This window comes from Phocoena sinus, chromosome 15 (assembly GCF_008692025.1).
Source record: "Phocoena sinus isolate mPhoSin1 chromosome 15, mPhoSin1.pri, whole genome shotgun sequence".
Classification (NCBI taxonomy): Eukaryota; Metazoa; Chordata; class Mammalia; order Artiodactyla; family Phocoenidae; genus Phocoena; species Phocoena sinus.
The window spans coordinates 41,274,385-41,289,894 of NC_045777.1; the positions used below are offsets into that span (position 1 = coordinate 41,274,385).

Here is a 15,510-nt window from a genome sequence, read left to right on the forward strand (position 1 = left end):
CCCAGTTGCCAACTGTCAGCTCTCTCTTGACACAGTTGATTGCTCCTCCCACATGAAACAATTTCCTCACTTGGATTCCTCCTACCTCACTGGCTATTCTTTTCCATCTCTTTTGCTGGTTCTCACTTGTATCACTGCCCCTTTAATATTGAAGAGCTCTAGGGTTAAATCCTTGAATTCTTACCTATCAACATTCATTCTTGGTGATCTCAGCTAAACTCAGGGCTTTATATGCTAATAAATCATAAATTTACATTTCATTTCAGACCTTTCCTCTGAATTACAGACGTGTACATTCAACTGCCTACTCAATATTGCCACTTGAATCTGTAATAAGCATCTGAAATGTGTCATCTCCAAATTAGAATTTCTTATTTAGTACTATGCTGACCCTCCAGAATATACCCCTACATACTTTCTCCCAGTTTTTCTCTTCTCATTCCTTGGCAATCCCATTCTTCCATAGTTCGGGCTAAAATCTTTACCCTCTTTCTCGTAACTTCTATGCTCAATTTCTCAGAAAATCTTGTCGGTTCTACCTTCAAAATATACGCAATATCTGATCATTTCTCACGTCACTTTATTCACTCTACTCTGGTCCAGTCATCTTGATCATCACCATCTGTCACTTGGTTTACTGCTCTATTCTCCTGATCTTTTCCTCGCTTCAGACCTTTGTCTCCTATAGGTTATTCTCAACATTGCAGTTGGAGTGATTCTTTGAAAAATATAAGTCAGATCATGTCTCTCCTCTAATTCAAACCCTCTATTGACTCCTCAGTCTCATTCAAGTCCTTACAAAGTCCACAAGGCCCTACCTCATCTCCTGCTGTTTTCCTCCCACCCACTCCACCCCAGCTTCACAAATCTTCCTCTCCCATCACCTGGAAATCTCTTTCTTTCCTTCCCCCACTTCCTTCAGGTTTCTACCTAAAATTCAGCTTTGTAAGTATAGTCTTCCATAGCCTCCCTACCTAAAATAGCAACAATTGGTCATTCCATAGTTCTCTCCTTTTCCTATTTGTCTTTATATCTTATTGCCATTAGACATACCAGGCATATTGCTCAATTTGTTTATTGTCTGTCTCTCCCACGGGAAGGTATGCTTTATGAGTACAGGGATTTTGTCTGTCACATTTGGTACTGTGTCCTCTAGAATATAGCAGGCTGTCAATAAATATTATTTGAATGAATGAATAAATTACCATGGCAAGTGATGTTCTCCTTAAGGTCTACATGATAACCTAAGCCAACAGTTCCTTTTCTATTGATTCCTTTGTTCCCCCCCCCCCTTTTCATTTGAAGATATGAATTATGGAAAATACGGCAGGAAATAAATAATCTGAAGAGTCTGAGCCAAGGAGGAGGGGGCTGATGTTCTCAGACAGAGTTAACTCTGGAGAGGCAACTGCTTCCAATTTGCTATAGAATAAATTTCTTCAGAATATGACATTAACTCAGAGCTGTCCAGGAAGTAGGAGTATCTGAGAATTATCTTTAACTCTGAGATGAGCAAACAGCGTGTTTTTTTTTTTCTTTTGCATACTTACTCCAGGGGTCTATCTTGTTGAAACATCTAAGACGGGTGATTGCATGGGCCTCCAGGACCATTGTGAATTACAGGCCATCTGCCTCAGGATTTCTCAGACTGGGGGAGAAAGAGGAGAATCTCCATAAAAGTATAAAATGATTCATCTTATATTTCTCTGCATTTTTTCATCAGTGCTCAGTCTGGAAAGAGACTATGACTGTTGGTCATTAAAAGAAAAAAAAAGTTCTAACTTATGAGCAATCCTTTCTGAGTCTTTTAGGTCATATGTATTGTATACCATGATGAGCTGATTTTCCTTATAGATTGTGTCTCTTTTCAACTTCTGTAAAAGTGTTTTAAATTAGATCAAGGCTATTTTTAGTTTTCGTGAAATTGGTTTATAATTAAAATCATGTTTTGTTTTTAAACTTAAGCATATAATATAAAACCATAAAAATACTACTAGATGGAAGCAGAGTTAAATATCACACATATATAAAGTCTAAGCAGTATCAAAGGAATGAGAATGATGTGATTATGAACTAGGGAAGGGCAGATGAGAGCATTTATCTAAGATCCTTTGTGGAGACAGACTCATCACCCTTCTATATGTAGTTGTTAGCACTTCAGTCTGAATCAGAACTCTCTGGGGTAGGGAATAGGGAGACTCAAGCAAGTATGCTCTTGGTGCTGGCTCTTTACCCTCCTTCAACAGACACTAGCACCTAGACTGAAATCGGAGCCTAATCTCTGAAGACACACAGATGAAAGCAAAAATGCTACTGTGTTTTCTATCACCCTTTCTGTTCTCTGCTTGTCCCAAGTTACTGGCATTAAAACAGATATGAAAAACATAAGGAAGGCTGAAAGGAAAGCTACCAATCTAATAAGCACCATCAGCCTGGAATATGCTTTATATTCCCAAATGCCTTGCCTCCTCAGACTCTGATATTTAAAGGTTGGGTTAAATAGCTCCCCTTCTGAATATAATGTGTTGGCACTTTTTTTTTTCTTTCCTTATTCACTTCTCCTCATGAGGCAGGTGGTTGGAACTAGGTAGTACTGGTCTTTTATTGCCATCTTTAGAGAAAATCTGTTTCCATATCCTGTATTCACCAGAGGATAAGCTCTTCTGGGTTTTTCCTTTTGCCCTTTTGATATATGGGAGTTAACAGTTCTGGTTGAATTTATGCCCGTTTCCAAATGCTTTCTTTATACTTTTTAGTCTTCTGTTATATAACATTGTGGTGCTACAGGGATAATAAGTCCAGGAAAAAAAAAAAAAACTCACCTTACTTACTTACTGCCCCAGATTGATCTTAGCTTCAGAAAATTCGCCTCACATAGGGGTTACACATAATGATTGCTTTATCCACTGTGCCTGATTGCCTGAATGCTGTTCTGCAATGAAAAATTTGGGGAATTTTCTGATGGCACGACTTAATCATCAAAGTGCCAGTGTTTAAAAGGCCATTACATGTTTCTGTCTCTGTCCATTGGTTCTGCCTGCGTCATCATCTTTACAAAGGAAAATGACATTTCCCGTGTTGGAAGTTGGCAGGATACACATAGAAGGCTTAACTTATAAGGTTCTTTGCACATGAGACTTTTGAGCTATTATATTCCCCAGAAACCCTGGTCGTTCAGACATTTGTGATTCGTAGTATGGAACGTGCTTTGCCAATCTTCCTTCTGCACACAGTATGACAACATTCTCTGCTGTGTTCACATGACCTTTTACATTTATTGTACAGCAGTATTTGCATTTGATTATTTGACCATGTATCTTAAATTATATTCTCTGAACAAGATGTGTTGGTGTACCTCATTGGAGGAGATGCAAAAGGAGAGATACAGGACAGGATTTATCCATTGTCTGATTCACAGGGATTTATGAAACATGTTCCTGACAGCTCTGGTGAGTCTAATGGAAATGACTTTGGAGACAGACGGTTCTGGGCTCCAGTCTTATCTCTGTGGTATGCTGTGAATTTGGACAAGTTATTTATTTGGCTTCTCACAAATAAAACAACATATCTGAATCAGTAAGGCAACGAGTAGCCACTTGGTGGTGTTAGTTTTCTTTTCCCCATCTTTCTGGTTCCCATCTTCACAATTCTGCCTCAATTTAGTTTTCTATAGGTAGTACTAGGGTGTCTTTCACTATTTTTATTAATTGAGAAGTTTTTGAAGTATATTTTTTTAAAGGAAGCAGTATGTTTGAATGCTCATGTAGCTCCAAAAAATTATATGAAAAAGACAAACCTAGTATTGCCATGCCAGAGAGATTACTTGAATGAATAAGAGTGGAATATCACAGGAGGTTGAAATTAGAGCCAACCCAAACTGCTGGATGCAATTTCAACTCTTCCAATTGACATGAATATTTTTCTTCCCGAGGAGGGGAAAAAAGCTCTAGCCTGCTGTATCTTGTGTTTGTCATTTTTATGTGGGCTGGAAAAGGGAGGGAAAAAAAAAAAAAAAAAGAAAGACGAAGGCAATGGCTCATTATAAGAGTTTACTTGAAACATTCTGAATGCTTCAAGAAATAAAATTAACTAACTTCACAGCTTTACCAGATTGGTGATAATTATATTGGGCTTTTTGTGATTCCAGTGAATGTGGATTTTAATAAAATACCTACTGTTATTGTCAGTTCACTCTTTGCATTATTGTGGGAGAAAAGCTCCTAGTGTTCGATTTCTTGGATATTCATCAAGCCATATATATTATATATAATTTGAAAAAGAAAATTCACCTTATATATTTGTACATATAAATATATATAGTATTTATATATTATAGAGAGATATATAAAATAGTTTCAGTAGAATCTTGCCTTTTCTACCCATTTAAGATATACTTCCCAAGATATAGTGTAGGTGGATCTTAAGGTAAGAGATTGTCTTCTGAAGTAAAGTAAAAGGAAAAAAAAAGTTATTACAGCTGGTCCTGCCAGAGGATAGAGCTTTAAGAAGCAGGGAAAAGGAAGACCACAGCATAGACCATATGTCATCAGCATACTTGGTTGCCTACTACAGAATCCATTCTGTATAGTTCAGGCAGAGAATAATACAGCCAAGGATGACATAACTTGAAAAATGTTCAGCTGAAACACGGAGTGTCTGAGCAGAACCACCACTGCTGCTACAACCCAGATCTTGACACATATTACATTAAGGTTTAGGTACTCTGACACAGCTCCTTAAAAGAACTAAATACTCTGCCACCATGCTTTCTTAAAGAGCCATCCTTTCATGCAGCTGATACACTATGTTGTTTACTTTCATCTTCAGGATTCACACAGTTGAATCTTCTTGGGGGATCCATATTACATGCCAGCCCTAAGGCAACATGAGAAATATGGTTTTTAGCTCTTCATCTTCTGAACTATAGCTGTGAAAGTAAGCTGGAAAGTAAGTTGTAAAGGTTGCTGATTAAACCACTTGTCCTTATCTGCCACTGATGGGATTGGACTGAAAGGTATTACAGCTGTTGCAATTATCTGTACATCTGACTACTGTGCATTATTTTTTAAAAAATGTAAGCACACCCAGACAGAAGTGAGACTTACTGAGTCAGTGATCTGTAAGGACCAGAGTTGCTTACTTGGTTTTCCCTACTCCTTGTCTTGGACATTAGAGTTTTTACTAAAATAAACAGGTAGGACTCATCTAGTCCAAAGATCCAAATGTAGCCATATCTTCTGTAAGGTATTTTGTAATGCAGAACTTTATAAAGGTAATAAAAGCATTGGTTAGGATTGAGCAGGCCTCTCCTTTGGAATAAGAACTATGTACATTGTATTTCATATTAATTTAACTGTAAATCTACAAAACAGACTTCAGTGGGTGTACCATGGGTTCAGATATTAAAGTCTAGTTCTATTTCCTTAAGGAATGCCTGAAGGAATATTTCCATTTTGTTCTGTTCTAGACTCAACCTTGTCCAAGTTCTGTAAATCTGTCTGTAAACCTTGGCTATTTTTACTCTACATTGGCCCATGTTAGAAGGTCACTTTCTTTTTCCGGGAGTTCTATTACTATTTGCAGAAAATAATTGCTTTTTTCTTATGCACTTGATCAAAATTCTCTTTGAGGTACCCAGGTTTTTTGTAATCAACTCTGCAAAATGCTGGGGATCAACTTTATTTGTTAACCCAGGAATGGCTAGACAGTGCTGTTGCCCTCAGACCCCTTTAATCTGAGTCCATTCTTATGATGCCCCGCATTTTCTGTGTTGACATCCATGGCACCCAAAAGAAAAACTGGATTTCCTAGGTTGAGCAGAAACATGGATGTTATGCTAAATTCTGGGTAGACACATTTATGCATTGTCTTGCCCACAGGCTGTAAGAGCTCAGGGGTGTTGCTATGTCACCATTTTATGTCACCATCCCATCAGATCCAGAAGTAGTTGGGCTTCATGACAAAGTAGGTGCAGAATAAGCATTCTGTCTTCACAGGCCTACAACCTTGCCAAGTAACCAAACCCTAAGAAACCCTGGTAGGTCACTTATCAAAATGTTTCTATTCATTTGTCAACAAACTTGTGAAGCATTAAAAAAAAAAAAAAAAAATGGTATTAGAGATATAGATAATCGTAAGTTAGGACTTAGAATTTTACTAAGAATAAAATCTTTAAAATGTAGTGAATTGAAAGATATTTTTAGTTCTGGAAGGTATCTAAGAGTCACCTAATCCAACTTTGCAGAAACCAAAGCAAGGAATAGTTAAGTGATTTGCCCAAGATCACATAGCTAGTTAGTATCAAAGCCGAGATTAAAATTCAGGTCTCCTGCCAGCCTGGCTGGGAATGTTTTAAAGGTGCTTAAAGCCAAAGCATGGGTGCTAGGTCCCCACCATCCTATATGAGTCATGTGCATGCATGATGCCACCTGCCAGAAGGGGCAACTCTCTGAAGGATGTTGTCTGTGTGAAACAACCATGGAAAAATCAACATATAATGTGGGTCACATTCTCAAGCCCCTCTTCTCAAATTCACTGAAGGCTCTCCATTTTGTGACAAAACTGGATTTGAAGTATGTGTAATAAATGACACTGACGTTATTTTCACATCTAAAAATACCTTAAGAACACTCTTCCTGTTTTTAAAAAATAGCTTTCCATTAGCTTCAGCCATCCACATTAATTGCTTACCCTTCAAGGCATGATTTTGTTTGGTTTGCTTGGCTACCCGATCCTCTTAGGGGGAAAGTAAGGGAGGTTCATGAAGGGGGTTAAAATGAGAGAAATTAATTGTTGAATTTTTATACTTATCAGTAAGTGCTTTATATATATATGTTTGTATGTATGTAAGTATGTTTGTATGTAAGTGAAAATACGTTTGTATGTAAATGAAAAGAATTGTAGTCACTACATTTCTGGTTTTCACAAACTTTGTTTCCATCAGTGTATAAAACTTCGTTTTCCATCAGTGTATAAAAAGCCATATCTGAGTTTTTAAGTGTTTACTTGAATAGGGGAAAAAAAAGAGTAGGGATTAGCAACATTCGTATTAGCTGTGGGGTTCTGAGCTTGGATTCTAGCTTTCAGCTATCCAGGTTCAACTCCAGATCTTCCATTTCTAAGCTGTGAGATCCTAGGCAAGTTACTTACCTTCTCTTTAGCTCAGTGGTTTCATATGTAAGACGAGGATGTGAACAGAACCTAGCTTTTAACAGTGTTGGGAGATGGAGCTGATGTTTGTCAAGTACGTGCCATGGGCCTTGTTCAGAGCTAGTGCCCCATATTAGTATTCAGCATTTCTAGTTTCTGTTCATATTGGTTTTTTATTCACTCAGAAAGTATTTATGGAGCACTTACCACATCCCAGGCACTGTTCTAGGCACTGGAGTCACAGAAATGACAGATGAAGTCTCTATTCTTACAGAATTCTGAACATTTTCTAATACACAATAAAAATCAGGAGGCAACCAGGAAATGTATACACACAGAGAAAATATGATTTTCTCTAAGAAACTTTGTGATAAGTTTTGGGAGACACACTGTAAAAAGTTTTAAGTGAACTTCAAATAATTTTTTTAAATAAATATAAACGAGTAAATACATCCCACATAGCTTCCAATTATTTATTAAATGTTCCCAATTAAAAATATCGAAGAACTGAGAGAACAGTTAATAATCTAGGGTCTTACCTGGTAGGATAAGTTCCCGGAACTGGTGCTGCCCCTGATTCTGGGAAGGAGAGGACCAGGCATTGGCACAGCTCTTATATGATGTTCCTCATTCCTTGAGGGAATGGAGTTGCTGGAAGTTCTTGTCAGGGGCTCTGCAGATATCACCCACAGTTAAGAATTTTTCATTTAGAACCACTGTTCTGTTCCAGCGAATGGAAGTGAGCTGGAAGGATGGCCACGACACCGACCCTCAGCTAAGCAGGAGTCATGCCTTGGGCACAGGTAGACTGGAAAACCTAACCATTCACATTACCTGGCTCTCTTTACTCTTTCTCTCCAATAGGTACAACTCCTTCCTTCCCTTTTGATGCATCAACACAAAAACCTTTTGAAAGTCATCCATCTTTCTTCTTTAAACATGGATGTCTGTACAAACACCTCCATTCTGTATCTTTCTCATCTTAGAATGGGATTACAGCCCACTAAATCCATCATAAATTGAAAATATCTTAAGCTGAAAATGCATTTAATACACCTAATCTACAGAATATCAGAGCTTAGCTCAGATCCCCTTAGGTTACAGAACACTTACACTAGCTGACAGTGGGCAAAATCATCTAACACAAAGCCTATTTTATAATGAAGAGTGGAATATCTCATGTAACTTATTGAGTACTGTGCTGAAAGTGGAAAACAGAATGGTTGTCAGTATACCTGTTATTCACCCTCGGGATCGAGTGGCTGACCGGGAGCCGTGGCTCACTGCCACTGCCCAGAATCACGAGAGAGGATCACTAAACCAGGAAGAGATCAAAATTCAAAATTTGAAGCATGGTTTCTATTGGATGCATATAGCTTTGGTACCATCACAAAGTTGAAAACTCGTTAAGTCCAAACATCGTAAGTCAGGGACTGTTTGTGTTCTTCAGTTCCAAATGACCTCAAAGGATCATTTAGAGTTGAAGATTAAATGACAGAGAGGATGATAATGAAAGATGGAAAATGATATAACTATAATTTTAGCTACATTAAAATATGATGCCAATTATACAAACATAATTGTTTGGATTTTTAAATTAATATTAATAGATTAGAATGAGTAGTTTTCAGAGAGAAATTTTCTTCTGACATGACTGCCTTTTTCTTTTTTTTTTTTCCTTCAGTGAGCATTGTCACAGTTGTCAACATCAGGCTTCATGGCTTTTGAAACCTTAAACTTTAATACAATTCTTTATCCATGCTGGAAATTACTATCCTTTTTGGATAAATTTGAAGTCTCCTTCAGGTTTCTTACAATCATATAAGCAGAGAGCACACTATCATGATCTGTGGCAACATGGATGGGGCTGGTGTGGATCATTAAAATGCTAGCAGTGTCCCTTTCAAACTACATTCTCTGCATTTTAGCCCAGAAATAAAATATTCGAATTTTTAACCTCTGAAATATTTTTAAGGCTTCAATTGTTGTAAGTGGTTCAATGTCTCAAACCCTTCATGTCATAATCTATAAGTTAATGGCCCTTTGTAGACAAAACTAATTTCTGCAGAAAATATTTAGCCACTTAAAAAGACCTGGCTATTTATAGAAAAAAAATAACGTAAGCCACTTTTCTTTCTGGAAGCTGCTGGTTTTCTCTGAAATTTGCACAATGGGGATGAGAATTTTTATTTTATTTATTTAAAACATATGTATAGAATATTTATTTTGTGCTAAGAACTGTTTTAAGTGCTTTATAGGTGGTAACTCATTCAATCCTCATAACCTATGAGAGAGATGGTATTATTATTATTATTATTATTAATTTCCACTTTACAGTTAAGGAAACAGCTCAGGAACTCAGAAAGGTGAAATAACTTGTCTAAGGTTGTACCACTCATAAGTAGCAGAGCCAGGAGTTAATCCAGCCCAGAGTCCCTGCTCAGAGCCACTATGTACTGCTGCCCCTTGCAGGTGCCCCAAAGCAGGTGAGCTCAGAAATGTACCCATCTGACCAGCCATCTGACTGCCCTTCTGGCCCCTCCAGGATGTCAAAGTTCCCTATGGACCTAAACCTCTGGTGAGACCGGGTGTGTACACCCATGGGACTTACACCTGATTCTAGATACATATTGAGACAATATAAAAGGGCTGAATTCTCATTAGCTTTTTTAAAAGCAGCAACTAAGCCATAACCCTATCTACTTTCAACCTGCCTTCCCATTAGATTAGGTATCTGTGTCAATCATAGTATCAACAAAAAACAAATGACTCATTCAAATTAGGAAAACTTGAAATGTTTAATAAAGGGACTCTCTGGAGGGAGAGAATCATGTAGAGGGCCTGTGACCTTCAGCTGAAGACAGACCTCCAGCAGAGAGGGCTCAGGGAATGAAAGCCCAGACCTTACTCTCCTCTCTTCCTCCAGTCTCCTGAGGGGACTCCCTGTTGGCTGACCAGAAGCCAGAGGGCAAGGGAAGTCACTGCTGTGGTCCACGTAGGTCAGCCTCCAGGCTTGGTGCAGGGTGATAATAAGAGGTCAAACTGAGTGGGTCAAATGTAAGATATTTGGTGCAGTCTTACCAATCCTGTACTTTACACACACACATACATACATATATACACATACCTTCAGGGCAGGATTTCCTATTCTTTCACTGGAAATTCCCATCCTGTATTTATCTCAACTTCTTCAGTACCTTAGAGAGATTCTGAGAGTTCGAAACTTCAGCGTCACATGTATCTTGTCTTTTTTGGTGCATTCTTCAAGTCTTTTAAAGGCCTTTTGAATTCCAGTTTGGTCATACAGCACATTCAAACCCAGTAGCTGCCTCTCAGAACCTCTTGGAAAGATTTCTAATATACTGATTTTTCAGGCCTGCCCCAGAGCTTCAGTCAATCTCAGATGAGGTCCAGGAATGCATACATGTTCTTTTGTTGTTTCTGATTCCCTAGGCGACCCTAATGTAGCCAGTTGAAACACAGGCATCTGGGATCCCTTGATACGACAGCCTCAACACAAAGTATGTGACATTCCACTAGACACTTTTAGAGTTTTCCCAGAAATTCAAGGATTTTCCACAGTAGCTAGATGTGGGAGTGTGGAGTGGAAAATCAGAATTGCCTGGGGATCTTTTCTTAGCCTCATTATCTCACCCCCGTCTGCCAAGCTGTCCTTTCGAATCCTCTCCCTACCACCGTTGAACTGCTGTCATTGAAGGGATCATGCTGAATTCCTCCAGGCTTCCAGAGAAGAAAAAGTGCTAAGACCCCTGAAATCATCAGTAATATTCTTTATATTATTGGTTGACTTGTTTTGCGTTAACTTTACTATTTACATTCCTCTGTATTGTGCTAAAAAATTATCTGAGTAGACTTTGTAAATATTATACTGAACCTAGATCACATTCACCAAACCCATCCACCTATTCATCCTTCCTTTCTTTCGTCCACACATACTAATTGTTCTAGGAGCCAGGCACTGTTCTAGGCCTTAGGGATACCATAGTGAGCAAGACAGTTGAGGTCCCTGCCCTCTTGAGCGTACATGCTAGTGGGGGAAACAAACATTCAATAAATAAATTCATCAGTAAAAAACATTTTGAAGACGGATATGTGCCTTGCATAGATCTGGGGGATGAGCATTCCAAGCTGGGGGAACATCAAGTACAAATGCCCGGAGACAGGAAAGACACTTTAGTCTTTAAACAAGACATGAGGCCATTTCTGCATGACTTGTCCTTGTCAATTCTGTGCTGACCACTAAAGAAATACCCTTGTCTATTCTAGGTCTCATAAACCACCTCTTCAAATACCTCCTGAAAAATATTACACATGCTTTTAGCCAGTCCGTCTTTACTAGTGCCTGTAGTAGAGTAGAATAAAACAAACACATAAAAACTGCTGGTCATAAGCCTTGGCAGCAAATATTGGTACCTCTTTCCTCCAGGGGCTGCTGATCCAAGTTATGTGGGTCCAGAAGCTTCTACAACTTCAAGGGCCCCCTTCAAGAAAAATAACACAACATTGCAAAGAAAAAATTGCTAGGGCCTCACCCATGCAAGTGAAGGGCCCAGAAGCTTAAGACTAATTGGCTTCATGGTAGATCCATGTCTGCCTGGCCCTTTTCTGCTGCCCAGAGAGTGAATCAGATCACAGAGAGAGCCCTGGGGAAGAAGCCTGGCAGGTCCCAGGGCTGTGAAGGCCGCTGTTGCCCACAAGCAGTGAGGAAGCCTGCTCCTCCTGCCAATAGCCAAGGGACCCTGACGACGTGGTTACATCAGAACAAGTGTTCCTCTCCCTCTCCTCACCAGCTGCCTTGGAGAACGGGGTCCCCTGTTTTAGGGTCTCCCGCCCCCAGCTTAGTCTGAGGAAATAAACCAAAGAAAAAGATGTAGCCTGCCACTTCGTGGTTTAGAAGGAAGCTACCAAAGGAAGCTTTAAGGAAGTAAAAGAAGATAGGCTAAGTAAATAAATATCAAACAATGCAAAGTAGGAGGTTCTTAGTGCTGAAAAAAGGCAGACGGAGAAGCGGGTGGATAAGGACGGAGCTAATGGGGAGATCTGGGTAGGAGGGTATATTGGTGCACTTAGAGGAGGAGGTCTAGGATATGGGGGGTTGGGGGGGTTAGAGACCTAGTAAGGGCTGGGAGGGGGGTGGAAGTAGTGGGTGAAAGCATCAGAAAGATGGTAGGAGGTGGGTGTGTGCAGGTGGAGGGGAAGAGCTGGTGGGGGGTGGTGTAACTGTAGGGCAAAATAGGGATTCATTCGGGCTTCTGAAAAGCAATTCTTCCTGCCTTGTATGAAGTGCTTCATTTCGTAATTAGTTCTGATTCTCAAAAGAAATTTCTTGTGAATAAAGAAGACTCAGACCTCTTACATTATCAAAACAGAGGCTTATCGTCATTACAGTCAGAACCTCTGCCCTGACTCTGGCCCGGTTTGAGGTGAGGAAAACATTTGTTTTGACATTTGCCTTCCAGGCAATAATAATGAGCTTTTTAATTAGCATCACCATCCTGGTTTTCTGTGGGCACTCCAACAATGGACCGCTTTTTCTTACTCTTGGAGGTCACTTATTACCTTTCACTAAATATCTGGTATCAATCTTTGTCGTGCTTTTAGAATCCTGTATATTAAATGTCATATGACTTACAATGGCTTGTTTTAAATGTCCAGTTGTTAAGACTTAATATATACAGTGCAGTTCTGAAACAGAGAAGAAGAGTTGTCTTTTTTTCTTTGCGGGGGTGAGGGTAAGATGTTTGATGTGCTCTGAGAGTATGACCTTAAGGAAACTGAAACCAAACAGAAGGTGTGGTCAGGGAGAGATTTCTTTTCGAAAATATCCTTCCTCTCACGATGTGCTGCAAATCAAATGGCTTCAGAGCCATTGTGTGATCAGCACTGAGGACAATCTCAGATGTTACTGTTGAATGGCGCAGGCAAGCCTGAGAGATCATCCCAAGCCCCTGAATGTCATTTTTAAAAAGGCTTAGTTGTATACCCACGTGTGACTTTTGACTGGATGTTACGTTTAGATTTACGTGTATGAGCCTCGATTTTTCCAAAGAACAGAAAACTATTTTGTTTCTGAAGGTTCACACTTTTGGTTATGTTTGCACAGTGCCTTATATCCGGACTACTTTAATAGGTGAAATCATTTGCAAAGAAGGACAGCCATTTCCTTGCCAGGGTACAGTCCAGTATGGGGGTTTTCTAAATGCTAATTAATTCCAACCTCAACTATTTCACCTGTTCTTTCAAAGGCTGGCAGCTTGTATTCATCACCTGAATGACAGCTGTTTCTAACCTCTTTTCCCTGGAAAGAAATAAAGAAATTAAGTAAGCCTTTTGCATGCTAATCAGTGACATTCTGAAGTGACAGTTGAAAAGTGCTCCAGTATGTGTAAGGCAGGCTTGAATTGAAAGATTTTGTCTACATCAACCAAGTGTTGAATTTTGACTTGATACTTGTGAGGTGTAGGGGGAGAGAGTGGCAGGCAACTGATGAGACGGTATTATCACAAGTGAGGATGTGGATAAGATGAATCATTAAAACAGACTTTATGTATATTAAATGTCTACACTGAAGCAATTTGAACAATATACATTTTTACGCAAGTTGGGTAGGCTTTGCCAAAGCAACTTAATACAGATTTTGTTTGTTTGATTGTTTTTTTGTTTTTGTGGTACGTGGGCCTCTCACTGTTGTGGCCTCTCCCGTTGCGGAGCACAGGCTCCGGACGCGCAGGCTCAGCGGCCATGGCTCACGGGCCCAGCCGCTCCGCGGCATGTGGGATCTTTCCGGACCGGGGCACGAACCCGCGTCCCCTGCATCGGCTGGCGGACTCTCAACCACTGTGCCACCAGGAAAGCCCTTAATACAGATTTTTTTTCTCTTTTTATCCTTTAGATTTTTATCCAAGTCAAAATGCAGGTAGACACAGCAAGTGCTTTATAAGTTGTTTTTCCTTTTGAGTTTAGTCGCTCTATTTAATTGTCTCATAATAATGGCTGATACATATTGTTCCCCAGTCACAGAGCTGTCTTTTGTCAAAATGGAGTTTGTTTTCTACTATACTTCCAATGTCTACTTTTTTATAATCATGACTGGGATTAAGAGCATTTGACTGATTTTCCCCTAAACAAAGTAATTGCTGTGTGAGAAATATCTTCTTATATAATAAACATGCTCCTGGTGCAGTTTTGTTTTGTTTTTTTAATTAATTTATTTATTGATTGGTTGATTGAGTTTTGGCTGTGTTGGGTCTTCCTTGCTGTGAGCGAGCTTTCTCTAGTGGCGGTGAGCAGGGGCTACTGTTCGTTTCGATGCGCGGACTTCTCCTTGCGGTGGCTTCTCTTGTTGCGGAGCATGGGCTCTAGGCGCGTGGGCTTCAGTAGTTGTGGCATGCAGGCTCAGTCGTTGTGGCTCCCGGGCTCTAGTGCACAGGCTCAGTAGTTGTGGCGCACCAGCTTAGTTGCTCCGCAGCATGTGGGATCTTTCCGGACCAGTGCTCGAACCCATGTCCCCTGCATTGGCAGGTGGATTCTCAACCACTGCGCCACAGGGAAGTCCCCCAGTGCAGTTTTGAACAGGATTATTTACGTTCATGAAGGACCAACATCTAGATATTAATAGTGGATTATGTTCCTTGATTTGTTTAAAGGCACCTGCCACTGTTACCTTCCGCCTGTTACTGACTTTCTATAAGGCCCCAGGTAGTATTGTTCAGCTCCAAGTTCTATATATCTCAGAGTATATGTACTTCATTAATTTAAATACAAAAAGTTATGTTCTTTTTTTCTTGATGTTTTAGTGTTATTATAATTAGTAATTTACTGTCATATGGCAAAATTAACTTCTGTTGGTACACAGTTTTGTGAATTAACACATATATAGCTTGGGTTATCACAATTAGAATACAGAACAGTTTTATCGTCCCCTAAAGCATCCTTGTATGCTGTTCCTTTATAGTCAATTGTTCCTCACACCCTGGCAACCGCTGAGAAGGTATTTTCTTGGTATTAAAATATGAAAAAGAAGATGAAGATGATGAAGAAGAAGAGGAGGAGGGGGAAGAGAGGGAGGGGAGTAGGAAAAAGGAAACTTATGGCTGCCACCCAGTGACATGTTCATTGAACTCTTATCGGAGATTTTATGCGTGTGCCAGGTAAGATTGTCTGTTGAAAACTTGACATCACTCCCACTTTCCTGGATCAAGAAGCACATACCCCAGGATCCTCTTTCCTTTATGGTTGGGATTCCAGATTGCCCGTGAGAACTGGTGTGGGAACTGGTAGGCAAAAGACGAGCCGGATATGTGGGCAGATGTGGGATTCCTGGTGGCTTTGTGGCTTGAG

General features: G+C 39.7%; 1 protein-coding gene across 1 annotated transcript in view; it reads left to right on the plus strand.

Moving 5' to 3' along the window:
• Positions 1-15,510, plus strand: part of MACROD2 (mono-ADP ribosylhydrolase 2) — a 2,059,152-nt gene that overhangs the window by 907,408 nt on the left and 1,136,234 nt on the right. The window lies entirely within an intron of this gene.